The sequence below is a fragment of the Lutra lutra genome, chromosome 3, assembly GCF_902655055.1.
Source record: "Lutra lutra chromosome 3, mLutLut1.2, whole genome shotgun sequence".
NCBI lineage: Eukaryota > Metazoa > Chordata > Mammalia > Carnivora > Mustelidae > Lutra > Lutra lutra.
Window position 1 is genome coordinate 193,385,276 of NC_062280.1, and position 26,650 is coordinate 193,411,925.

General features: G+C 35.7%; 1 pseudogene; it reads left to right on the plus strand.

Moving 5' to 3' along the window:
* The first annotated feature begins 6,894 nt into the window (after nt 1-6,894).
* Nucleotides 6,895-9,273, plus strand: LOC125094812 (heat shock protein HSP 90-alpha-like; annotated as a pseudogene).
* Nucleotides 9,274-26,650: the final 17,377 nt, after the last annotated feature.

A 26,650-nucleotide genomic window follows, 5' to 3' on the forward strand; every position in this document is an offset into this window, starting at 1 on the left:
TTAATGTGTTTTAAGTGTTACATTTTCAAATGCTCAGTATTTTGTGATTGAATTATCTGTAGTGTAATTAAGAGGTACTAATTCAATTCACTCCTAAGTGAACACTAAATAATGAGGAAGTGATTTTAAAGTCACACACACACAATATTGTTTTAAAATATTGCTTTATTATTATAACAAAATCTAAAGTGTATGCTCCTTTTATTAACATATAATGTATTATTTGTTTCAGGGATATAGGTCTTTGATTCATCAATTGTACACAATTCACAGCAGCACTCACCATAGCACATCAAGTGTATGTTCTTAAAATCTAAAAAGATATTCAATCCATCTTCTAATCTGTTTTAGAGGGCAGAGAGTAGGAGGCATTCTAAACAAAACTACCATTCAACCATGTACTAACAATGTACTTTTTTTCAAATAAATTCTACAATAATTGGCAAAGTACAAAAATAAATTACTTGCAAGAATCAATAAATCTGGATTCAAATATCAGTTTTGGAACATTCAAACTGTTTAAACGGCACGAGTCACTTATTTGATGTTTATCTTATTTGTAAAGTAAAAGTTTGGATTGAATTATTGGTTCTCAAACTTGGGTGCACCTTGAGTAATTTGACAAGCATTCCACTTATATTTTTTCTATTTATAGATATTTCCTTGTTTCTTCTGATCTGTGATGGCTTTTTAGAATTTTCCTTATCTCTCATGACTTTGATACTTCTGAGGAGTAGACAAGGGTATGTAGAATGTCACTCAATTCAGATTTGTCTGATTTTTTGGTAAAGATTAGATTATGGTTACTCATTTAGGGAGGATAACATCAGGGGTGATATGTTCTTCTCAGTGCATGAGGTCAACAGGATTTCTTATTCCTGGCATTAATCTTGAACATTTGGTTAAGGTAACATTTACCAGATTTTGCCACTGTAAAATTATTATTGTCACAGGCAAAACAATGGTGATAGTGAAAAGATCAGTGCTTGCCAGAAGTTAAGAAGATAGGTGGATAGGCAAAGCACATGGGATTTTTAGGATAATGAAAATGCTGCCTATGATATCATAATGATGGGTCAGGTCATTGCACATTTGGCCAAACCCATAGAAGGTACAAGACCAAGAGGGAACCCTGATGTACACTATGAGTTCTGGTTGATAATAATGTCTCAGTGTTAAGTTTTATTAAGTAAATTGGAAGGTTAGGAGCCTTGAAAACTGAGACATTAGTATTCTCTAATGTCAATGTTGGGACTTGCAAATGTGATTCAGCCAATCAATTTGGGAAGGATGGGCAGTGTTATCGAAGGCAAACCAAGAGAGTATAGTGACCTAGAAGCAAAGAACACAATTTTAAAAACAGAGAGACAACTGCACCAGATGCTGCCCATATGTCATATGAGACAAAAATTGAGAAGTCAGTCTTCGATTTGGTAATGTCCAAGTCATTGCTGACTTTGACAAGAGTATTTTCAATGGACTAATGAGGAAAAAATGACCTAGTAGGATGAGTTTAAGAATTAATGGAAAAGAGAGATTAAGAGATAGTGATGACCAATGATTCATGTGAGGAATTTTGCTACAAAGAAATCTAAATTAAAGAAAGAGTTGCTGATGAAGAAGTTGAAAAAAAAAAAGCTCTTTTTTTCTTTCAGTTTGATTGAGATATAACTGTGACATTGTATATGAGTAAGGTGTACAAGGTATTGATTTGATAAATTCATATATTATGATATGATTAGCTAACATTTCCATCGGTCTCTTTTTTAAGGTGAAAACATTCAAGATCTACTTTCTTAGCAACTTTCAAGTAGGTGATATGGTATTATTAACTTTATTCACAATGCTGTGCATTAGCTCCCAGAACTTACTCATTTTTCTAAGTGAAAGTTTGAACTCTTTGAAAGAAGGGTCTTGATGTCAAAATATCATTTTTAATTAAGTGAGAATGTGAATGGCTGAATTCATGATGGAAAAACAAAAGATTTTTCTTTTATTCTAATCATGTGTGTCAAAGATTCTTTAATAGTATCATTAGGTCCAAGATCTATACTTAGATTCTAATATTTCATTTTTTCAGTTAATCTCAATATTACAATACTTTTTTACTCTAGTCTTATAACCTTTTATTGAAAGTTATAATAAAAAATAGAGTGGTTGGTTAGGCACAGAATGAGCTTATATCTTGAAGTAATCATACATGGAGCCCTCTTTCACTTCCAAACTTTTTTAGGTTGACAATAAATTAATGATTATGATATGTGATATGTCCATAATGTGATTGCTGAAAGTACACCTACAGTCTGGTGAAGAAAATTTTTATAGGGATAAATTTGTTTTCATGTAGTTGTTAAGCTCTGTTGGCTCAGCAGGTATCTGGGCAAAATAAATTTAACTAGCAATGATTAAGTAGTTATGCATAGCTACTGGTGTGTAAATGCACCTATACACCATTTTATTACTAATAATTTACGTGCTGATATCAGAATTGATAAATTCCTCTTGGCATTTCAATTGTATCTAATTTATTCATAAATTGAATCACTGTATACAGCTACTTTGCTTTATTTTACACATCCTTATAATCATTTTCATACCAAGAATAATTTTTGAAAATGTTTTGGTGTAGGAGAAAGAGAATTGGATCAGGAGTGAAACATCTGTGTTTGAATCAGAATTCTGCTCCCACTGACTAGATCTTTGACAAGCCACTTGGACTATGAAGCTCAGGTTCCTCAACTATGAAGGGATTACCATAAATATAGATAGGCACTTATCAGGGCTTTTGCGAGTATCTAGATAATAAAAGCAATGTGCAAACCATAAATGTGAGATATAAAAACACTTCCTGATTATTTAACCCCTTCCTGTATGTTAAGGTTCCCATATGTGTTCTCATTGGATCCCATAGCAACTTTGTAAGTTAGGCAGGGAATAAACTTTTCTCCAAATTTACTTACAAAAAAATTCCAAAATTAAAAACAAAACAAAACAAAAGTGGAGGAAAAGAGAAGTTACATGCTGTAAGCCAATCAACAGTTGCAAAGCTATGGCATTCATGAAATATGGATTTATGTGTCTGGGTGTTACATAGTGAAATTCCAGACTAGGAGAGGAGTGTCGTGTATACAGACTAAGACTACAGAATGATGGGAAATCATTACTGAATTAGAATATTGCTGACAAATAAAAACTTAGAATATTTCAAAATATTCCCTTGGGCGCCGGTGGCTCAGTGGGTTAAGCCGCTGCCTTCGGCTCAGGTCATGATCTCAGGGTCCTGGGATCGAGTCCCACATCGGGCTCTCTGCTCAGCAAGAAGCCTGCTTCCCTCTCTCTCTCTCTCTCTGCCTTCCTCTCCATCTACTTGTGATCTCTCTCTGTCAAATAAATAAATTAAAAAATCTTAAAAAAAAAAAATATTCCCTTGAAATGAGTGAACTGGGTCACAAAGAAATTAGGTAACTTTTTTTTTTTTTTAATGTAAGGATGAAACATGAGAACTAACACTGTGTTTTAAGTATTTTCTAAGGACTTCCTCCATATCAACTCCCTGCTAATCTGCACGGTTAACCTCTGAATATTCCTACCTCTCCCTACTTTTCCAGAATTGGACATAGGCAACACTAAATAAGATAGCCAACATAATATATCCATAAGTGATGGAGCCAATTTCAACTTCAACATGTACTTTTTGGCTGAGATTTGTCTGATTCTCATCACTGCCTTAGTTATGTCAAAATGGGAATGCAATTTTTAGATTTTTAGTAAAAAAAAAACAAACCAACAACAACAACAATAAAAAAAAACAGAATTAGATCTTTGGTCTCCTGGATAAGTCTAGTGTTTTCTTCTTCATGATTTGATTCACTTATAATAATTTCCTGAGGACATATTGCAATGCAGGAAGCATTTCTAGGTTTTGAGGGATGCAAACATGGTGAAACACAAATATATATATTTGAGAAGGCTTCAAGAACATATGCTACTTACGTCGTCTGTAAATTATATTCTCAGCAAACAGAATGACAGAGTCAGAAATAGAGGTGTGAAAGTAGCATATGTTCAGAGACCAGCTATCGCCAATAAGTCAGTCAATGGGCACAATGTCAAGGGAATGAGCCTGGCAGTGGAGAAAAGGAGCAGATTGTGAAGGGCATTGAGTGTTACATGGAGGTGTTTAGTTTTTGTCTTGAAGTTACGACGAGGTATCATAGGTATGGGAAGAGTGCTCAAGCTGGTTAATTAATGAGTCAATTTTTAGAAATTTTATAAATATATTTAAAATTATATGGAAGATATATCAAATGTGGAAAGTCTAGTATTTTTCAATGCCAAGACTCATTAACAGAGAACTTTGAGAAAATTCTATTTCTTTGATTTTCTTATTAATTTTTTAAAAGTGAGAACTCATTTATTTTGTAAGGTTTTAATGAAATAATCTCACTTCTATACTCATAAATTATGTCTTTTGGAATGGTTTGGAAGACATCAATATTATCCAAAGCTTATGGTGGCGATGTACTTTAGGGAAAGGAGGTGAATTACTTTGTAATTTATATAAATGAAACACCAGAGTTTGAAAGAGCTTCTCAAAACATTTCTCATTCATGTTTATATTTATTTATGAATTAATAAATTCAACAAGAAAAAAATCATTTTATGGAAAGACTTTCTCATTCTTCATTTACATTCTAAGAAAATATATTTTGCATTTATCTGGGGTCAATTTTAATATTTTACCACTTTTGTATTTTAGTTTATCTCTGCTCTTTCTCAAATCAATCAGGGCTACTAAAAGTCTCATAATTTTGTGTGAGGTCTATGAAATGAATGGATTTCTTGAAAAATCATACAAATGTGATTAATATAAGTGATGTGTATTATCTATTTTAAAGATCATTGAAATATTACTGAATATTCTAAGCATACTCTGCATAAAGATATTTAATTTTTGAGTGTATTTATTTTAAGGCAAGGTAGGTATTAAGACATATAATTTAACTTTCAGGTGGTTGGGTAAATTTTCAAATGAAAATATAGTAAGCCATTTATAAGACATTACCTCAAAATGCATTATTATTATTTATCAATATACATAGGAATTTTATTTTCTACTATCATCAAATAAAAACACATTTGAAAGATTATTGAAGGGGCTCCTGTGTGGCTTCGTCATTATGCATCTGCCTTCAGCTTAGTTTGTGACCCCCGAGTCCCATATCAGGCTCCTTGTTCAGCAGGGAATCTGCTCTCCCTCTCTTTGCCCCTCCCCCTGCCCATGCTCGCTCTCTCATTCCCTTTCTGTCAAATAAATAAATAAAATCTTTTTTTTTTTAAGACAGGTTATTGAAATAAATGATTTTAAAATGGAAAATTTTTTTCTACATCTACTCAACTCAATTTTGGTGATCATTCAGAGACCTTTGTTCTGTTTTCAATGGTATTTTCCTTCTCCTAACGTTAACGATCGGATGGAATTACATATTACTTATAAGTTCTTCTCCTTACAGATATCATTCTTCAATCTGGCTATTCTTTATGGTCTTGCTTATGAATACTCCATCCATACATCTACTCACTAAATTATTTTTTTAAAGATTTTATTTATTTGACAGAGAGAGAGATCACAAGTAAGCAGAGAGGCAGGCAGAGAGAGGGGGGAAGCAGGCTCTCTGTTGAGCAGAGAGCCCGATGTAGGACTCGATCCCAGGACCCTAAGATCATGACCTGAGCTGAAGGCAGACGCCCAACTGACTGAGCCACCCAGGTGTCCCTTTTTTTTTCTCTTTAAGGTACTTGCAGTAATTGTCCTTCCAGGTGTTCTCTTTCTCACTAGTCACATCTCAACCATTTCTACTGATAAGATTTTCTGATTAGACACATATGCTTGTTGATATTTCCATACGACCCTCAGTTTTCAAATTCTGGCCCAGTTATTTAACATTATTTTCTATGTTCATAGCATTTATATATATCTGATAACATTTATAATACATATACCCTTAAACTGAGTAAAATGTATAAATGGAAAGCAAAAATCACATTGAATAGTCCAACAAAATGACAATACTTGTTGCAATTTGGTGCACAGTCTTTTTGTTGTTGTTGTTCCAACACAAATGCACAATAATTTTAAAAATGGAATAAATTGTTTCTCACAGATTTGTATCATGATTTTTTTCCTTAAAAAGATGTATTATTAATGCTTCCCAATGTAAGTAAATATTCTAACATTTTATTTATATTACTGAATATATTCTATATATGGGTGTCTTTAACTGATGCCTTACCATTGGTAATTATATTCCTCCCAATAGCTCACATTAAAAATAATGCTATGACCAACATTCTTGTGTAAGATATTTGTCCCTATCCACAACAAATTCTTAGGGATACATTGCCAGAAATAAAGTCAAATTATACTTATTATACTTATTCAAGAAACCTTAAAATTAAAGAACTGAGAATACACAAGAAAATAAACTTACTACTACTAATATGCTATTAACAATATAAATAGTCAATTTTGTACTAATACTTTGCTATGTACTTTGATCCTTCCAAACACAATCTTATTTGGGAGCACTAGTTCTTCATTTTACAAATGATGGTTTTGGTTTTAAGAAGCTACTTTCTGGGGCACCTGCGTGGCTCAGTGGGTTAAGCCGCTGCCTTTGGCTCAGGTCATGATCTCGGGGTCCTGGGATAGAGTCCCGCGTCGGGCTCTCTGCTCAGCGGGGAGCCTGCTTCTCTCTCTCTCTCTCTCTCTCTCTGCCTGCCTCTCCATCTACTTGTGATCTCTGTCAAATAAATAAATAAAATCTTAAAAAAAAAAAAAAAGCAGCTACTTTCTTCTAAAAAAAAAAAAAAAACAAACAGAAATAGAGCTGCTCCTGCGTCCTGGTGCTGTGTCCTCTAGGAGCCCGTGCAGTCCTTTAGCCAAGATGCCTGAGGAAACCCAGACCCAAAACCAGCCGATGGAGGAGGAGGAGGTGGAGATGTTCGCCTTCCAGGTGGAGATCGTGCAGTTGATGTTGCTGATCATCAACACTTTCTACTCGAACAAGGAGATCTTCCTCAGGGAGCTGATCTCCAACTCGTCGGACGCTCTAGACAAAATCCGATACGAGATCCTGACCGACCCCAGCAAGCTCAACTCGGGGAAAGAGCGGCGCATTAACCTCATCCCGAACAAGCAGGACCGGACCCTCCTCATTGTGGATACCAGGATCAGCATGACCAAGGCCGACCTGATCAATAACCTCGCACCATTGCCAAGTCGGGGACCAAAGCATTCATGGAAGCTCTGCAGGCTGGTGCAGATATTTTTATGATTGGTCAGTTCAGTATCGGGGTCTATTCTGCCTACTTGGTCGCCGAGAAGGTGACAGTGATCACCAAGCATAACAATGATGAGCAGTATGCCTCGGAGTCATTCACAGGGGGCTCGTTCACGGTCCACACCGACACAGGCAAACCTATGGGTGGGGGAAGGAAGGTTATCCTGTATCTGAAAGAAGACCAGACTGAGTACCTGGAGGAGAGGAGAATAAAGGAGATTGTGAAGAAGCACTCCTAGTTCACCGGCTACCCCATCACTCTGTGGAGAAGGAACGTGATAAAGACGTGAGCGACGATGAGGCTGAAGAACAGTAAGAGAAAGAGGAGGGAAAAGAAAAGGAAGAGAAGGAGTCTGATGACAAACCTGAGATAGAAGATGTTGGTCCTGATGAGGAAGAGGATGAGAAGGATGGTGACGAGAAGAAGAAAAAGAAGATAAAAGAGAAGTACATTGATCAGGAAGAACTGAACAAGACAAAGCCTATTTGGACCAGAAACCCCGACAATATTACCGATGAAGAATATGGAGAATTTTACAAGAGTTTGACCAATGACTGGGAAGATCACTTGGCAGTGAAGCATTTTTCAGTGGAAGGACAGTTGGAATTCTGAGCTCTTCTCTTTGTGCCAAGATGTGCTCCCTCTGACCTATTCAAGAACAGAAAGAAAAAGAACAACATTAAGTTGTATGTTTGCAGAGTTTTCATCATGGATAACTGTGAGGAGCTCATCCCTGAGTATCTGAATTTCATCAGAGGCCTGGTGGACTCTGAGGATCTTCCTCTAAATATTTCCTGTGAGATGCTGCAGCAAAGCAAAATTTTAAAGGTTATCAGAAGGGACTTGGTCAAAAAGTGCTTAGAACTCTTCACCAAACTGGCCAAAGACAAAGAGAACTGCAAAACGTTTTATGAGCAGTTCTCGAAAAACATCAAGCTGGGAATACACAAGGACTCTCAGAATCGTAAGAAGCTGTCCAAGCTGTTGCGCTATTACATGTCTACCTCTGGTGACGAGACGGTCTCTCTCAAGGACTACCGCACCAGAATGAAGGGGAACCAGAAACACATCTATTACATCACAGGCAAGAACCAGGTAGCGAACTCGGCCTTGGTGGAGCATTTCCGGAAGCATGGTCTGGAAGTGATCTATATGATCGACCCCATTGATGAGTACTGAGTCCAGCAGCTGAAGGAGTTGGAGGGGAAGATGTTGGTGTTTGTAACCAAAAAGGGCTTGGAACTTCCAGAAGATGAAGAAGAGAGAAAGAAAAGGAAGAGAAAAAAAAGTTCGAAAAGCTGTGCAAGTTCATGAAGGATATCTTGGAGGAAAAGTAGAAAAGGTGGTTGTGTCAAACCAATTGGTGACCTCCTGTGCTGCATTGTGACAAGCACGTACGGCTGGATGGCAAACGTGGAGAGGATCATGAAGGCCCAGGCCTTGAGAGATAATTCCACCATGGGCTACATGCCGCGAAGAAGCACCTGGAGATCAACCCCCACCACTCCATTATCCAGACCTTAGGGCAGAAGGCTGAGGCCGACAAGAACGACAAGTCTGTGAAAGACCTGGTTGTCCTGCTCTACCAGACAGCGCTCCTGTCCTCCGGTTTCAGTTTGGAAGATCTGCAGACACGTGCTAACAGAATCTACAGGATGATCAAGCTCGGTCTCGGTATTGATGAAGACGACCCCACCGCTGACGACAGCAGTGCCTCAGTGAGCAAGGAGATGTGCCCTTGGAAGGTGATGACGACACGTTGCACATGGAGGAGGTTGACTAGGTGCCACGAGAATGACTTGTACATGTATTCGATGCTTTATCTTCATTCCCTCTGATAATATATTTTCAAGGATGTTTTTCTTTATTTTTGTTAACATTTTAAGAATTTGTATGGCATGACAATAACTACTTAAGGGGAAGATAAGATTTCTTTCTGTTTGAGTGTGATACTGTGACGTGTAGGAACTAAAGCCAGCTAATTTTTCTTCCCTAGTTCCACGCCGGCTCATTGTAACCGGACAAGGTGACCTTTGTTGTGAGGTGTACGTAACCTAACATTAACTGTGATCTAAAGTGTTCAGCTACCAAGCGGATTCCTTAGTAAGACCAAATTTGTCTGTCACTGAAGTGTTCCGAGCTATACCTTGAAGTTTTAAAGAGAACTGTTGGTTAAAACAATTCTCACCGTCTAGAATCAACTTTTTAAATCTTCTGTCCCCTGTAGTTACCAGCTACATGTACCAGACCTCTAGAAACTAGTAGTTAAACCAAACCAATTGGATGGGAGTAACCGTGGATAGGGCTTGTTTTCCAAAGAAGAGCATTGTTTAGAGTAGCAACATTCTCAGCCTACTTAGTCGTGTTGTAAAGCTGTTGGAGAAGTAACTCCACAAGTTCTGTAAGTGGAAATGTAGTGCTCAAGTCATGTTCTACTTTAAAAGGTTGAAACAAATACAAATTAAAAAAAAGTTTAAAAAATTAAAAAAAATAAAAGAACCAGAAACAATAATCTAAATATGGGCAAAGCCCAAAATATCAGCATGGAATTAGGAAAAGTAGGTAATTTTGTTCTGACAAATAAATAATCCTTATTGCTTATATATAAAATCACAAACTTATATGTTTTGATAAATATTTGTAAGTCATGAAAGTTTATTTGCTAAAAAATACAAGTATAAATTAGATAAAAAAATAGTAGAAATCAAAAAAGAAAATCTCACAAAATTGTCATTACAGCAGCACACATTAAGAGATAACTACCAAAAAATCAGAAATCAGATGAAGATTAATAAAAAAGATCAAACTCAATAGTAATCAAAGAAATGTATGCAGCATATATCATTTCTCTTGTTAGATTGTCAAAGATTAAAAAGAATTACAAGAACATTTGTGTTAAAGTTTCGAGACTTGAGGAAACGACTTTGTCTTCCTCATTCCCAAGTCCCATTAACTTTCCAGGAAGACATTTTTAAAAAGAATAAAGCCAAATGTCAGAGAGACTGAAGTGGGCCCAATAGAAATCATATATATATATATATATATATTTCAACAAATTCCTCAAAGAGAGAACCAGAATGAATATGAGGTGAAATCTTCCAGAATATGCAGAAAACTAATTGTCAGAAAGTGTCTACTTTCCAGGTTGGTAGTGGTGGCTGGAAGCAGACGTACCAGAGAGGGAGCAGTTAATTAAACATCTGTCTAGGAGCCTCAGGACCAATTTTTTGATGCTGCATCCATCTTTCATGCAGACTACAGTCAGGTAGTGTCTCACTTATCCCTAGGCTAAAAGACAAAAACTCAATGCCTTCCTTTTAAAAGTTAGTGAAAGAAATGTCAATGGAGAGTTGAGGCAGCTATGGTCTTATATGGAGGAAAAATCCTGCCATTCGACATTTAAAAATCCATCGCAAAGTCCAGATCTGTGATTATGCTATCTTCATTTAGAACTCTACTGATACCTTCCAGACAACAAATTCTTCTCATAAGCATAATAACCATTAGTGAATCTTCTCATGTAAAGGAGAAGGAAGACAAGCCTAGATATTAACCTATAGAAAACAAACAAAAACAACAAAAAGAGAGAGCTACTTGTCATACAGCATTACATTTACATTCGAAAATATGAATGGCTAATTGATATTCATAAGACATATCAAGATAGTTGAAGTTTAATAGAAATGCCTGAAAAATAAGGGAAGTCTGAGAGTGTCACAGACAAAAGGAATTAAAATGTGATGTGGAATCCTGGATGGGATCCTACAGAAAAGAAACAAAAACAAAAACAAAAAACAGTAAAAACTAAGGAGAATGAATAAAGTACAGACTTTATCTAACAATAATATGCCAGGGCTGGTTTGTTCTTTGTGAGAAAGAACAGACAGATAGATGTTAACCATAGGGAAAACTTGGTGTGGAATATATGGCAACCCTCTGTACTAATTTCACCATTTTTTCTGTCAATCTAAAACTATCCTAAAATAAGCATTGTACTTAAAAATAAAGCAATAATAGTAAATACGGAGAGGGTGAAGAAACAAATGTGGCAAAATATTAAAAATGATGAGTAAGGGATATATAGTGTATCTTAATAAAAATACATTGCAACCTTTATATGCTTGAAATGATATAAAAATAAAAACTAAAAAAAGTGAAAAAAAAAAACAATAAGCAAACAAGTAGAAAATCTCATCTCAGAAATATGCTGAGATAATTCCAGAAGTAGATGAAATATCTAACAACAAGAACGAAAAGCTCTAATTTGTTTCCCTACAGTTTCTAGAACCATATTGCATCTAATGAGAAGGTTTGGAAAAACATGTACAATCAAAGTGAAATAATGAGAAAACAAGAAAGACTTCTTAAGACTTAAAAAATAACTGCAAAGTTTGAAACATACATTAAATGAACTTTCATAAAACCTTGAGGAAAAATATGAAAAATGTTGAGAGAACCAGATAAAGAGAATAGATATGAGACATCAAACATTTGATGCACCAGTATCAGTGCTAGGCAAAGGAAAAAAATAAACGAAGGGAAGAATATTATCAAAAAAATAATACCAAAATACATTCTTGGAGCTGAGAAGACATTTCAAACTATAATCTCAATTGACCCATTGAATACCATTGAATGAATGAATGAACGAATGGTCAGCAACAACTTTGCAAGTTATCATGAAAGTTAAGAACATCAGTGAGAATAGACAGTCCTATAAGATTCTAGAATGGATAAAACTAGTCACACAAAGGAAATCAGTCATGTCACCAAAACCAGTCACCAATCTTGAAAGAATTAAAAATAGCTAAATTAGATCTTCATCAAGAATATGGAAAATTCATCATTATTAGACATAATTGTTATATACTTGCTATTAAAAAAGAAAATCAGTAATTATTTTATGCCAAATAAAAACTGGAAATTTCTCAGGATTGCAAAGTAACATTTTGGATTTATTTTAAATCATTATTTATTGAAAAGATATAGAGGGTCCTCCTGTTCCACCTTCTACTCTGATCTTCCCTTGTCTCTTTGGCAATATTTTTTTAAAGATTTTATTTATTCATTTGTCGAAAGAGAGAAGAGAGAGAGAGCAGAGCAGGGGGAACAGCAGGCAGAGGGAGTAGCAGTCTCTCGGCTAAGCAAGAAGCCAAATGCGGGGCTCGATCCCAGGACCCTGGAATCATGACCTGACCTGAAGGTGCTTAACTGACAGAGCCACCAAGGCGTCCCTCTTTTGCCATTTAATTGCCTGAATTCATGACTCCCCTGCGATGCATATAGCCAGCAAAAGAGCTAGAAAGACTAACTTTCATTACTTCTTCTGCTGTATGCAAAGATAGATTTAGCAGGAGAAATGAAGCAGGGAGTGTATATAATGCCTTTGTATCTTCCTTGCAAGTCTCTGACCCATATAATCACACTTCTGTAACTACTCTGTGTGTAGCATTAATTCATCTGCATCTTGACTATCATTGCAATGTCTTAAGCCTTATCACAGATACAACATTCATATGCAGATAGCATGTGCAAAATCCTTTCCCCTTTTGTGATACAATGCTCCCTTCATGTATATTATTATCTAATTATCAGAAACCATAATTTATATTAAAACGGTTAATCATGCTATTTTTTTCTGTCCCTGTGTGGACCATAAAACATCGAATCTTTCATACTTCAAAGACTCACAAGATGTCTAATTTAAAAAAAAAAAAACTTTTTTGGAATATAATACCTTTTATCCTTTAGCCAGGTTTTATATTTCTTTGGATTTGATCAGCTTTAGTACATATACCTAATAAGTATCAAAAGCTTTCTAATCTTACCACTGGTAATTTAAATGGTATGAACTCTACCTATGGAGCCATGTGGTTCTCTAAAAACATGGTAGGGTATATTAAATTCTGGAGATAGAATAAGGTGTCAGGGATTATATTTTCAGATGCCTAATACTGATTATTTATGACTTTGGGAAAATGAATCAACTGGTAAATTAACCTAAATGTATTTCATGGCTTATGATTAACAATGAATTAATTAACCAACAAAATATTTGAATATATTTTTAAATGAAAGTTGTATTAAATGAGTTCATGTTCATAACCATATTATCCATTCATCAGTGTATGAACAGATTACAGTTTATGTGAGTTTTTATTTATGCTAAGAATAGTGATTAGAAGTTGCTGTGGGAATTCAGAAAATTGGATTCCCCAATTGTTTTAACAAGCTGACAGAAAAATCTGGGGAGGTGACTAGGGCATTTTCCCACTTTCAATGAATGAGCCTTGATTTTGTCACTCTTCTGCCTAGCAGACAAAGAGAATATAGAACTATTTTTGGCTCCCCAAGGAGGACCTCCATTTTCTTTGCAAACAAATACAGGCACCAATGAACAAAGAAGAAACTTTCAGAAGACAACAGACATATTAACATTGTTTACTGGCTCTTCTGTTAAAGAAATAATGGTGCCCACTGCTGAAAGTCACCCCCAAGTCAACACAAGCATGTAATTACTGCTCTGGGTGGAGGATATTATTTTTGTCTGGGAGCGGGGTATGAAATGGTCATAGATGTCGGGAAACAGTATAGTGGGAATGAGGTGATTACTCATTTAGGCCAAATGGAAAACTGTGTCTAATTGTCTGACTGCTCCATTGACTTCCAACGGTCTGCCAACAGTCTGTTACAGACTCTTGACACATTTAACGCCTTCACAAGGACAGAAGCAGACCTTCTGAAGCAGCGAATGTCCATGGGAATTCAAAGCAGGATTCCTGTTGTTTCTGTGTCTCTTCCTGTCTTCGAAGTGCTGTTTTTTTGTGTGTGTGTTTTTTTTTTTAACCACACAGTGAAATTTTTTGGTTTATGATTCTCTTTGTTTCTTAGTGACAAGAAACAAAAGCTGGGAAGTGATCACATTGAAATAAGAACACTATTCCCTTTTGTTATTTTACATCTAAGAAAAAGCCACTTGCTGCATTTTTGGTCTTGGTACCAAGGTTATTGCCAGCTCTGTGGCATTCATTCACCATTCAAAAAAAGATGCTTTTCTGCACAGTCTTTCCCAACTTCACAGCAGAGTCTTTTCACCAGCTAAGAAAATATTTAATGAGATAATTTAATGTTCAGTTTTTTCTTTGATGTCTGCTTTAACTGAAGTAAAAAATTAGACACGTACCCTGCAGTGAATACACCAAATGAAAGTGATTTTAAATAGCAGAGATTTCTAAAGAATTGTTGAAAATTTTGCATCATTTTGATAGAGCTATAGAGAAACTCTGTTTTAAAAACAACTGAACATATTCAACCCCAAACTCATAAAATCTAAATTGAAATGTCTTATGGTGTGTAACATTTTCTTATCCTGGTGTTCCAGAAACCTAGAACAAGGAAATTATAATTCATTTACTATTAACATGGTATCTAAATATAAGCAGATATTTAGACTGTAAATCAACTAGAATAATAAGATAATAAAATTGAGCTCAATTTTCACAATACATATTAACTCTGTTCCCTGTTAATACAGCATTTCTTTGGCTTTGAAAAAAATACCTTATATAAAAAAATTAATGAAAAAACTGAGGCAAACTTGGAATGGAAACCCTGGATTGGGTAAAACCAAAACATACATACCATAACATTTGTTTGAGAATAATTTATGGAAATTATATCTTTATTTTCAAAAATTGTCAGAGTTTGCCATTGGCTGGACTGAGGCAACACATTGAAATTAAAAAAAAAAAAAAATCGAGGGGGCACCTGGGTGGCTCAGTCAGGTAAGCATCTGAGTCTTGGTTTCAGCTCATGTCATGATCTCAAAGTTTTGAGATCAAGCATCACGGTGGGCTCCACACTCTGGGGGGTCTTCTTGAGATCCTCTCTCTCTTCCTCTGACCCTTGCCCCACACAGCTCACTCCCTTTCTCTCTTTCTCTTTCTCTTTTTCTCTTTCTCTTTCTCCTTCCTTTTCTCTTTCCCTTTCTTTCTCCCTTTTCCTTCCTCCTTCTCTTTCTTTCTCTCTTTCTCCCTTTCTCACTCTCTCTCAAAAACAAAAAACAAAACAAAACAAAAAAAACTTTAAAACTGTTTTTAGGGCCAGTATCAGAAGCAGATAATTATTCTGGAATGATTGATTCAGTGAGACGTACTGTGCTGGCAACCGTAGGGGTAGAGGTAAAGATTAAACATAGGAAAAACACCAAAATGCCTATGGCTTTTGATTGAATAAACCAAGAACCACCAGTGGGAATTTCATTTGCTAGAGTTTTGAGGGAAAATGCACTGATCAGAATGGAAAAGGCTCATATAGAAATAGAAACGTAAAATAAGATTATTTTGTTAAACATTCTAATTTAAGACAAACCAAACTTATACTGAAAAATGATCAGAACATTGGAAATTGTGGCACAATTATGGACTGTGATATGGTCTGAAGACCCAAGGAGTACGTTAACACTGTGCAGATTTTGGAGACCTCTCCCTCTCAGGGGACCTGAAAGATAGCACAGGGGAGGGATAATGTTTGTAAGAGTTGGTAGAAGTTATCTGGTTAAGAAGAGGTTGTAGTCCTAATAATGAATTAGACTGAAGGTAACAGTTGTGTGGGTAGGAAGAGGGAGGCAACTCTGCAAGACCATTATTTTCTTGTAAAAATAGCCTTTGTTTTTCAGAGTCCATAATCTCTCGTGGTTCACCTCCCCCTCCCAATTTCCCTCAACTCCCTTCAATATGAGGGTTTTGAAGGGGCAGGGTGCGGGAAATTGGGTGAGCCTGGGGGTGGGTATTATGGAGGGCACGTATTGCATGGAGCACTGCGTGTGGTGCATAAACAATGAATTCTGGTATACTGAAAAGAAATTAAAAAAAAATAAAAATAAAAAAATAGCCTTTGGTTTGTTGTATTTATCAAGCTGACATTTACCCCTTCTTGCCCCCTACAAGTATTGCCGTTCTCTTGTGTTCATTTTATCTAGCTACCAGTATCAGTTTATAATCCACAAGGCAGAAATAGATGTCATCTGTATCCTGAGCACTTAGCATGTTTTGGTTTTTCAAATATGTACTAGATGTAGATACTATATCTGCAAATTGAGCAAGTCCCTCGGTAGAATATAAATCTGATTTCTTATCTCATGCCCTAAATTTTATTTAATCAGGTCATTATTATATTCTCTCAGTAGTTTCTTACCACTTTTTATTAAATCAATTCAGCATAAATATTAAATATTAAATGTTTGATTATCCATTACTTCAATAAAAATGTAAAGAAATAGAAACATATTGGGGCACCTGGGTGGCTCAGTGGGTTAAAGCCTCTGCCTTTGGCTCAGGTCATGATCTCAGGGTCCTGGGATTGAGCCCCACATTGGGCTCTCTGCTTGATGGGGAGCCTGCTTCTTCCTCTCTGCCTGCCTCTCTGCCTAATTGTGATCTCTGTCTAATAAATAAATAAATAAAATCTTAAAAAAAAAAGAAATAGAAACATATCAATGAAATAATTACTTTTTTTAGTAATCTCTTTGTCAAAATTTCTTTCTTATCTCCTTCCCCCCTTCTCTTCTTTGCATTAGTCTGTCTTTCCCCCTCTCTTCCCTCCCCTCTCTCTCACTCCCTCCTTCCTTCATTTCTCAAGAAACATTTACTGGGGACGCCTGGGTGGCTCAGTTGGTTGAGCAGCTGCCTTCGGCTCAGGTCATGATCCCAGCGTCCTGGGATCGAGTCCCACGTCGGGCTCCTTGCTCATCGGGGAGCCTGCTTCTCCCTCTGCCTCTGCCTGCCATTCTGTCTGCCTGTGCTTGCTCTCTCTCCCTCTCTCTCTCTGACAAATAAATAAATAAAATCTTTAAAAAAAAAAAAAAAAGAAACATTTACTGTACTCCATATGAGTCATAGAAACAATGTGAACAAGATAGAAAAAAAAATGCTTGTGCTCATTTAGTTTACATTATTTTGGGAGAAATGTAAAGGTTTTAAAAATTGAAAACTTCCATAAGATAAATTTGAGTGCTATGACTTTCCTCTGGGGCTATAAAGAACTAAACTGCCTCGTTTTCTTGTTTACATAAATCTAATAGTCAATGATTGTAACAGAGGACAACGTTTGTATATTTTACATTTTCCCCTTTAAATTACTTTACCTAGAGAATCTTTCTAGTTCCCCTGTAGTCAAATATTATGTGTCGCTCTACCCCATTTTACCAAACACCTCCCACCTCCTTCAATCCCCAGTCCTCCAGCACCCCTGGAAGGAAGCCCGACTCTTTTCTTAAGGAAGATTGGACATCAATGCATAATGCTCACTGGGAACTGGAAGTCAGACCTTACAGCTACGTACTTTCATAAATAAGTAATTAAGTAAACAAACAAATATTTTAAAAGTTTATTTCATGGGCTAAAAAACTAAGAAAGCAGCTTACATTGTAAAAATATTTTTATCCTTCAAAATACTATTTACTTTGAAGCCAAAATTTTCAATTTTCTAGTATGTACTGAGTGGATTTAGCCAAAAACTGAATTTAATTCTGGGACATTCCCAACATGAGATTACTGGTATGCCTCAATTTCCATAAGAAATCTTCCCCTATTACATCCCTGTCTGACTCCTAGACCAAGTAGATCCCTATCAGCAAAAATAAGTTATTAGTATTTCAGAGCCCCGTTAGAGAGTAAATCCTGAATCGGCATCCTCTAGGAATCAGGTTGAGAGAAATGTACAGATAATATGATCTGTCTGATAGAGCATACATTTACTCCACATATTCTGAGTTCTGTCTGTGAATGCATCTGCTTGTCACAAAATGTACCACTTCAACTACATTAACCCTTAACAGAATATCTACTACTACTTATGTTTATTTTACTTCATTGTGATGTTACTATATCTTTTATTCTGTATACGTATATACGAAAAAGCACATGGCATCCATATACAATTAGATGAATTTTTCAGGTTACCAATACCAAGATTAATAAGACTACTACCTGAATTGCTTCAAAATAATCCTTCCTTCCTTCCTTTATTTATTTATTTATTTATTTGACAGAGAGACACAGCGAGAGAGGGAACACAAGCAGGGGGAGTGAGAGAGGGAGAAGCAGGCTTCCCACCAAGCCGGGAGCCCGATGCGGGGCTCGATCCCAGAACCCCGGGATCATGACCTGAGCCGAAGGCAGACGCTTAATGACTGAGCCACCCAGGTGCCCCTAATCCTTCCTTTTTAAAGGGTATTTTTCCTGGGTTCCAGATTTTTGGTTATTTCTTTCAACACTGTAGAGAACTTAATTCATTGTCTTCTAATTTTTGTGATTTCTGTTGAGAAGTTAATTGTCAATCTTATGCTTGCCCATTATTTTTAATAATAAAATAAAAATAAAATAAAAATAAAAAAATAAAATAAAATCATTATTTTAACCGTTTCCCTTCCATTTGCATACTTTCTATTAACTTCCTTTTCTCCCTATCTTCTCTGTCTGATCATTATGTGACTTAAATTGCTCTTAATGTCGGTGTTCTATTACCCAGCTTCAGAGTCTCCTTTCATTTCCTTTCATGGATTCCAAATAATTTGTGAAAATCTTTTTATTTTTATCTACTTTGTTTATCCTTTTATTTCTTGAAAAACAATCACCACAGGCACTTCAAAACCCTAGTCAGCTACCTTCAGTTTCTGGTTCATCTGTGGGTCTGTTTCATCTTTCATTCTCTCTGTCTCTCTTGGTTTTTAGTTCTATTATTTGATGTAATAAGCAGTTTTTATCCCTAATTTAAATCCAATTAGCCAACATATAGTACATCACTATTTTCAGCTGTAGAGTTCAAGAATTCATCATTTGCATATAGTAGTGCTCATCACATCACATGCCCTCTTTAATGCCCATGGTTTTTGATTGAATACCTAACAGTGACATTGCATGAAAAGATGGGCAATATTACCACTCTCTAGGCCAAGGGTTAGAAAACCATAGTGCATGGATCAAACCCGGCTAGCTTTCTTATCTTATAAACAAAGTTTTACTGGAACACATTCCTGCTTATTTACATACATATTGTCTGTGACTGAGTTCACAGTACAATGGCATAGCTGAGAAGAAGCAGGGAGAGACTATATGCCTGCTAAGTCAAATACTTTTACTATGTGGATCTTCAGAGGAAAATTAAGCTCCCTGCTCAGATCAAGTAGTTTCTGAGCATTTGATTGGGATCAAGGACCTGCCGTATCACGGGTGTGTTACAGTCCTGGAAAAGTCCATCCCATCTATGACTTCTCTTGTCCTTCAGGCCTCAAAGTCCTTTGGGTTCTTTGGGGGAATTTCTTCCTAAAGAAATCTTACCTTCCTCTCAGAACACTAACAAAATGCTCTGCCTTGCCTTCTAAGGATTTTCAACTCAGTGCCACAGAATCCTAGGATTTAACAAGTGTACTTAGGAAGAAACTGCTTATGTGTCTGTGGCCCCTCAAAGCTTTGCAGCGATATTTGCCACTTCTAGTTTTCTCTTAGCAGATGTCACTCAAGGGCACATAAACCAGGATAGTCAACTTTCTGAAATCACCAGAATTAGAAAACTTCCAAAGTACAACCATTGCCAGGAGGTTACTCCCTTCTAAGAGGGTCTTCTCTCTCGACAGTCTTGGTTTCCCCAGTTCTATTTGCCTTAGCAACAACCATTGTGTACTTAACAGCTTTCTTTTCCCATTTTTTTTTTTTAAAGATTTTATTTATTTATTTGACAGAGAGATCACAAGCAGGCAGAGAGGCAGGCAGAGAGAGAGGAGGAAGCAGGTTCCCTGCTGAGCAGAAGGCCCGATGCGGGGCTCGATCCCAGGACCCTGAGATCATGACCTGAGCCGAAGGCAGCGGCTTAACCCACTGAGCCACCCAGGTGCCCCTCTTTTCCCATCTTTTAATCTACTGTTTTAGTTGCCAAGGAAGAAGCACTAGTCTACCACCATCTACTCCATATCAGCCAGAGAACATTCTGCATTTAACTTTGATCAAATGTTACTCTATATGACAGCCACGTAAAAGTGGCCTTTTTATATCGCTTTCTAATGTTTTCCCCTTGGACCTTGTTTTCAATTTCAAAACGTTCATCTTATTATGTATGTTTTGCTTTGTAAGCCACCTCAATTGTTTCTTGGGGATTAGATAGTAATAAATGCATTTAGTGATTAGCAAGAAGATATTAGAAATGGCTGCTGTCTACATTTAATATATTTAACTCAAATATATTTAAATAGAAAACAAAATGTTTTCCAGCAACCGTCCCTTTCTCTTGATTCTTTCAAAGCCTCTTTCAAAAACAGTCTGACAATGAGACGGAAGCAATTGATCTCTTATAAACACCGCCTTCAGGGATTCCCTTTGACCCAGACAACAGCCATCACCTCACCATTCAATGTACCTACTTAATGTTCAAATTCATTAATAGTTTTCTTTTCTCCAGCACAGAGCGGTTGTCACTTGCTATCCTTAATCATATAATTTTTAATTGCAACTTATTCTCAATAAGTGTATCCTAATGTTCCTATTGTCTCAGCTCTCCTTTCATCAGGGCTGGTTGTTGGCAACACATAATGTTAAATATGAAAATTTAATTGTCCACCTTAGGGATTGGCTTTTGTTAGATGCTCAATGAAGGCTAAGCTGTTGCTTCTTGGGCTTTCATCAAAACTGTCCCATGTTTTCATATTGCCCTTCTAAATTATGTTTCACTCATTTTTCCTAATTCTTGAGTTTATTGGATATTATTTTATATAAATATTTGATTAACAGTATAGTACAAGGGGACTAAAATTCATCAAAAAACTAATATGAGCCAGTTATTGTGCTACTTATATTGCATAAACTGTTATCAATTTAATTCCCTACATTAATACTCATATTTCATAACATGTGGAAACTCAGCTGAAAAAAAAAGTAATAAATCTCCCTGAGATAACTCCCAAGTTATCATTATCACATCCTGAAAGTTACCGATAATTAATATGCATAAATACCCAATGTTCATTTCCAAATTATCTTATAACGGGGATTCTAGTATATACTATATTTCAAAATTAATGAATATTAATTTTATTAAGTATTAATTAATTAATTAATCATTTTCTTGTCACAGTTTTTTTGCTTGTTTTTGTTTGTTTCTTTTTTTTTTTTTTTGCTCTATATAACCAAACCTCGAATTTAGTGGCTGAAAACAACAACAAAAATGTATCATTTTCCTTTGTATGTCTGTGGGTTGATTGAGCTCAGCAAGGTAGTTCTCACTTGGAGTTTTCCAGAAGGTTTCAGTTAGATGGCGGTTCGGTTGGAGTACTGGAATGTTGGCAGCAGCTTCGCTGGCTCAAGAAAGACCATATAAAGGTCTAATTAAAATTTCGCAACCTTTACGTACAACTTAAATAAATGTCATGCTGTTTCACATTCAATGTTTGGGGGGGTGATATTCATTAATGGATTCCTTTATTTATTTCAGTTGAAATACATGTATTTAAAGAGTACAATTAAGCCAGCATAAGGAGCAATTCCATAATTGTTTAATAATATCCTTCTACTATATAAAGGGAGATAAATGTCTACTATCTTGTGTCTTCAGTATGAACAAAAAGTGTCAAATATTCCTCAATGACGATTTCAGAAACTTCTCTATAAATAACTTTCAAACTAGTGATAAGGATTTGGAAGCCCTGGGAGTAGAGAGATAATGTTATACATTCATTTTACTACAGTTTTAATATGAAATTAATCTGTTAAAGTCTAAGATAAGACTAATTATGGAGGTTTTTCTTTTATTTAGTGTTCTGATAGATGATTGAGAGTTCTACAGCAAGATACTTTGTTTTTCTTTTAAACTCAGATCTATTATATATTGTAAAGTAGGTCTTTTTCTCAAAAAAGAAAAAGAAAGGAAGAAGCTACTAGTCAAATCTAATTGAATACACACAAAAATGATAATTTTACTTTTTCAATTACTAGACAATATAAAAAAATTACAAATTGAATGCTTACATGCTTCATGCTTACATGGGAGAGTAGTAAATAACTCCCTGAAAAGAAGGCTGGAAATTGATTAGACTACTGATTAAGGTCAAGGAATGTCATGTCACATGCCGCCCTTGGTTCCCAAAATTTAAGAACTACTTAATGAAGTCAATGTTTTAGAAAGTATAGGGTAGTGACTTAGAGTATATTATCCAAGCCAAATGGACTATAATATCTCATTGTTTAGTAGTTGACTGAACTTGGCCATATTACCTCTGAACTTGGATTTCCTGCCTGTAAAATGGGGGAAACTAAACTATTTCAAAGCTCTGTTGAAGATAGTAAGTGAGATAAAACATGGAAAACACTTCATCCCGTAACTGGTGGATAGTAACCTTGAGACAACTCTCATGAGGAGTTTCCTCTAAAATAATTCAGATAGAACATATTCAAATTTTTGAGTTTGTTTATTATTTTAAAGATCGAAACATTAATATAACAATAGTATTCATTTAAAATATAAAAAATGTAGTTTCTTCATGGGGGATGGAGAGACAAATTCTGAAAGTTTAAGGAAGAGGAAATCGCTAAGTCACACAGCTATCTTGAGCTTTTATTAATGACTGCTTACTGGGTTATGCACTTCCTTCCATTTTCATAATGGTGGTTTTAATAGAGACTCTTGACCAAGTGTAGTATAAAGAGTATTTTAATCTTAATCTTTCTGTTTTTGTTTGGACTTAGTGTCGAGTGCACTATTTAAGCTGATTTATGTGTGATATAGCAAAACATATGTAGCATTCCCAGAGTAAGAAAGACCACGTTGTCATCAAACTCATATGAGATCTCATCCTTTAGCAAAATTTATTCTTTCATAGCAGAGGTTTAATGAACTATTCCAAGAAAAAATTTTCTCTGATCAGGAGAGAAGATGTTCTTCTATAAAGGTATATTACTCCCATGCAGAAGATAGGACTTAGAGACTACATAGTTATAACCTAAAAAAAGAAGGATTCAGTGTATAGTGTGCCCTTCACATCTATCAGAATGATGCATATTTCATAATTTTTTGTAATGCTTTTATAAATAAGTGTAAGTGATAGGCAAGAGAGTGGTAATAAATGAAATATTATTTCCAGGTTACTAATCTGTCAGTCAATACATTTCAAAATAGTTTTTCTTAAATTGATATTTATTCATTAGCCAAAGCATGCTAAGACTCAGTTCAATTTACCTTCTAAGTAATATTTCTTTTTTATTCTCTCCAAGTATTAATTTCAACCTTACAGTAAAATGTTATAACCTGATAAAATGGTATTGGAGGGAGCCTTTATGGCTTGTTAAGCTTTAATCATAAAAAGTTTTTATTTTAAGTATGAAAAACATAGTTAAATGTTTTTCCAATATACCTATTGATAAGCCAACTGGTTTAAAGCTAAAAAGATTTTCTATACATGATACATATTTGTAGTACCAAATAAGTGAGTTACATCATGGTGATATAATTTTCTTCAGTAGCTTCATTACATGAAGATGTATGATATTCAGTTCAATCACAATCAAAATAGAGTTTATAAAATTTTACAAGAGACTATTATTTTTTATAATGACCTAAGATATAAAACTTTATTTTCCTTCATGTTTTTTTCTTATTTTAAAATAAAATTTACTTACATTTTCCCTTTTTATTTCTGCACAAAATACAGGTTTAAAAGTGGGCCAGTATCTGGTTATATAAATAATTTTGTCCTTTCACTGTTTCTTTGCAAGTTTGCTGTACTTATTGATTAAGGGCATGTCTTACATACAGTTTTCCCTGTCTTTTGTCATTAAGTTTTAAAAAGGCATTAGAAAAAATAAATCATTTAAATTCAATTTTGTTTGTAGTTAAAGTTTAGGGTGAAAAGTGTTTTGGTAATGTGTTCCAAGAAGTTTTCATTTCCTTCCAGGGTATATTGAAAAGTAGTAGAGTAGAAGTTATTTACTATCCATTCTGAAAATATGTTTTCTTTTTTTAGATATTGAAGAAGTTTTGCCAAAGAATTTCCGTGTTCCCTAATTCTCTTTTCGCCAGGATATTCTGAGTTCTGCTTTACTTAATTCTATTAATCATATATTATGCAATTAAAAATAAATTTCACTTCTAAATCATACTTTATGAGAAACATTCCTTAAATAATTTAATATATGTAATTAATATTTTATAAATATGAACATTTCAAATGTTCTGTTGTCACTGAGATAGTCCTATAAAAGTATTTTCACATCATTAAACTTCCTAAATTTAATATCACAGTTCAATAGTGATGTGTAATTGGGTTAATTCAAAACTAATTCAATTTAAAAGCAACTTCCCATCATAACAAAACATAGTTCCAGTTTAATGATCCTACTAAGGTAATTAATTTTTTTTCTTTCATGTAGATTTCAGTGTTGTATTTAGGCAAACTGGAAATTCAATGGTTCAAACATTTTTAATATATCTTGAACAGACTTTCCTCCTTCTGTACTGGGAATTCTTCATTTACCATAAGATCCGGATGTCTACATTTATGTTAACTACCATTCAAATGTATTTGGGTTTTTTTTTTTTTTTTTAAGATTTTATTTATTTATTTGTCAGAGAGAGCGAGGGAGAGAGAGCGAGCACAGGCAGACAGAATGGCAGGCAGAGGCAGAGGGAGAAGCAGGCTCCCCGACGAGCAAGGAGCCCGATGCGGGACTCGATCCCAGGACGCTGGGATCATGACCTGAGCCGAAGGCAGCTGCTTAACCAGCTGAGCCACCCAGGCGTCCCTGTATTTGGGTTTCAACCCTGAGAAACAACTGACAAAGCATGGAATCCTGACTCTGATAAAGAGGTTTAAGTCATTTCCAGCAATGATTATGGCAAATAAATGCCTTATAACAGGCATTTACCATTAGAGATTAGGGAAAATATTTAATTTTACTAGGGAAAATGCCAGAGTACATTACCACAAAATCTACACCTCTTAATTTTAAATATTTCACTCATGATGTTTTTCTGAAAAATCATGTAGCATTTATAAAGGCAAGTAAAAGTGATCTATATATCTGTCTACCAATTTACATATCCATTCCTCTATGCATCACCTGTCTGTCTGTCAGCTTCCTAATCTCAATGTCAATGGGATTTTATTTGGCAATTCATGAACAAAGTTGTTTCCATGTCTTGCTTTGTAGTTTGTAATTTGCCTATTTAGGCTTTAAACATTTTTATTACAGGTATTTCTTCTTCTTCTTTTTTTAAAAGAATTATTTATTTATTTGAGAGAGAGAGAACATGAGCCGGAGTGGGAGAGGCAGTCAGAGAGGGAGACAGATTCTGTCTGAGCCGGGGGTAGAACCTGAGGGGGGCTCAATCCCGAGACCCTGAGCTCATGATGTGAGACCAAACCAAGAATCAGATGCTCAACCAACTGAAACACCCAGGCACCCCTTACTAGAGGTATTTTATTTGTAAATGTCATGGGGTACAACTTCATCCTCAAAATTTGGAAAACAAATGTGTGAAGATGAGGTATACCAGGCCGGTGTGGTGGACAACAGGTCCTTGAGTATGTGTAACATGAGAGCAGTAACAGCAGTATTTCTTCCCTGAACACACACGTTGACTAGCCAATCTTACTAGTACATAAGAGACATTGGTGAGGCTGGAAATGATGACACGGAGCTCCAGGTTTGATCTTCACCAACTTTGTGGCCTTAGTAAGGTCTTATACTCTCTTTCGGATCTCAGCGTTACCACCAGTACGGGAAGCACTGATCCAGATATCATACAACTGCATACAAGATCTGTATGCATTCTGCACACACACACACACACAGACACACACACACACACAGACGCACACATACAGTGCAGATTGGTGCACGTGGCCAGTCTTACATTTGACACTGTTGTTCTGTTTTCACTTGTCAGCTCCTTTGCTAAAACGATCATGGATATTCCACGTCCTGGTCCAAGCCAGGCGTTTGCTGAATACAAGGTACTGACACATGGCTGTTCATTTGCTGGCCAGCTTGCCCTCTTGCTGACTGTCAATAATGATCGTTCCTGATAGTCCACAATTATTGAATTGACTGGATGTTTGCTTCACAGTGTCCTTATGCCATCCGAAAGAAAGCGAACATGTTGACAGATGTTCAGAAGTGTCAATCAGTAATGTGATAATTGAAAATGGTGAAAAACAGCGATTGTGCTAAGATGTCAATGCCTGAGGGGAAAGAAGCCTGACAGTCAATGAAATGTGGTCTGCAATGTGGTGGCATTTGGAAGTATAAGTCATTCTCTCACA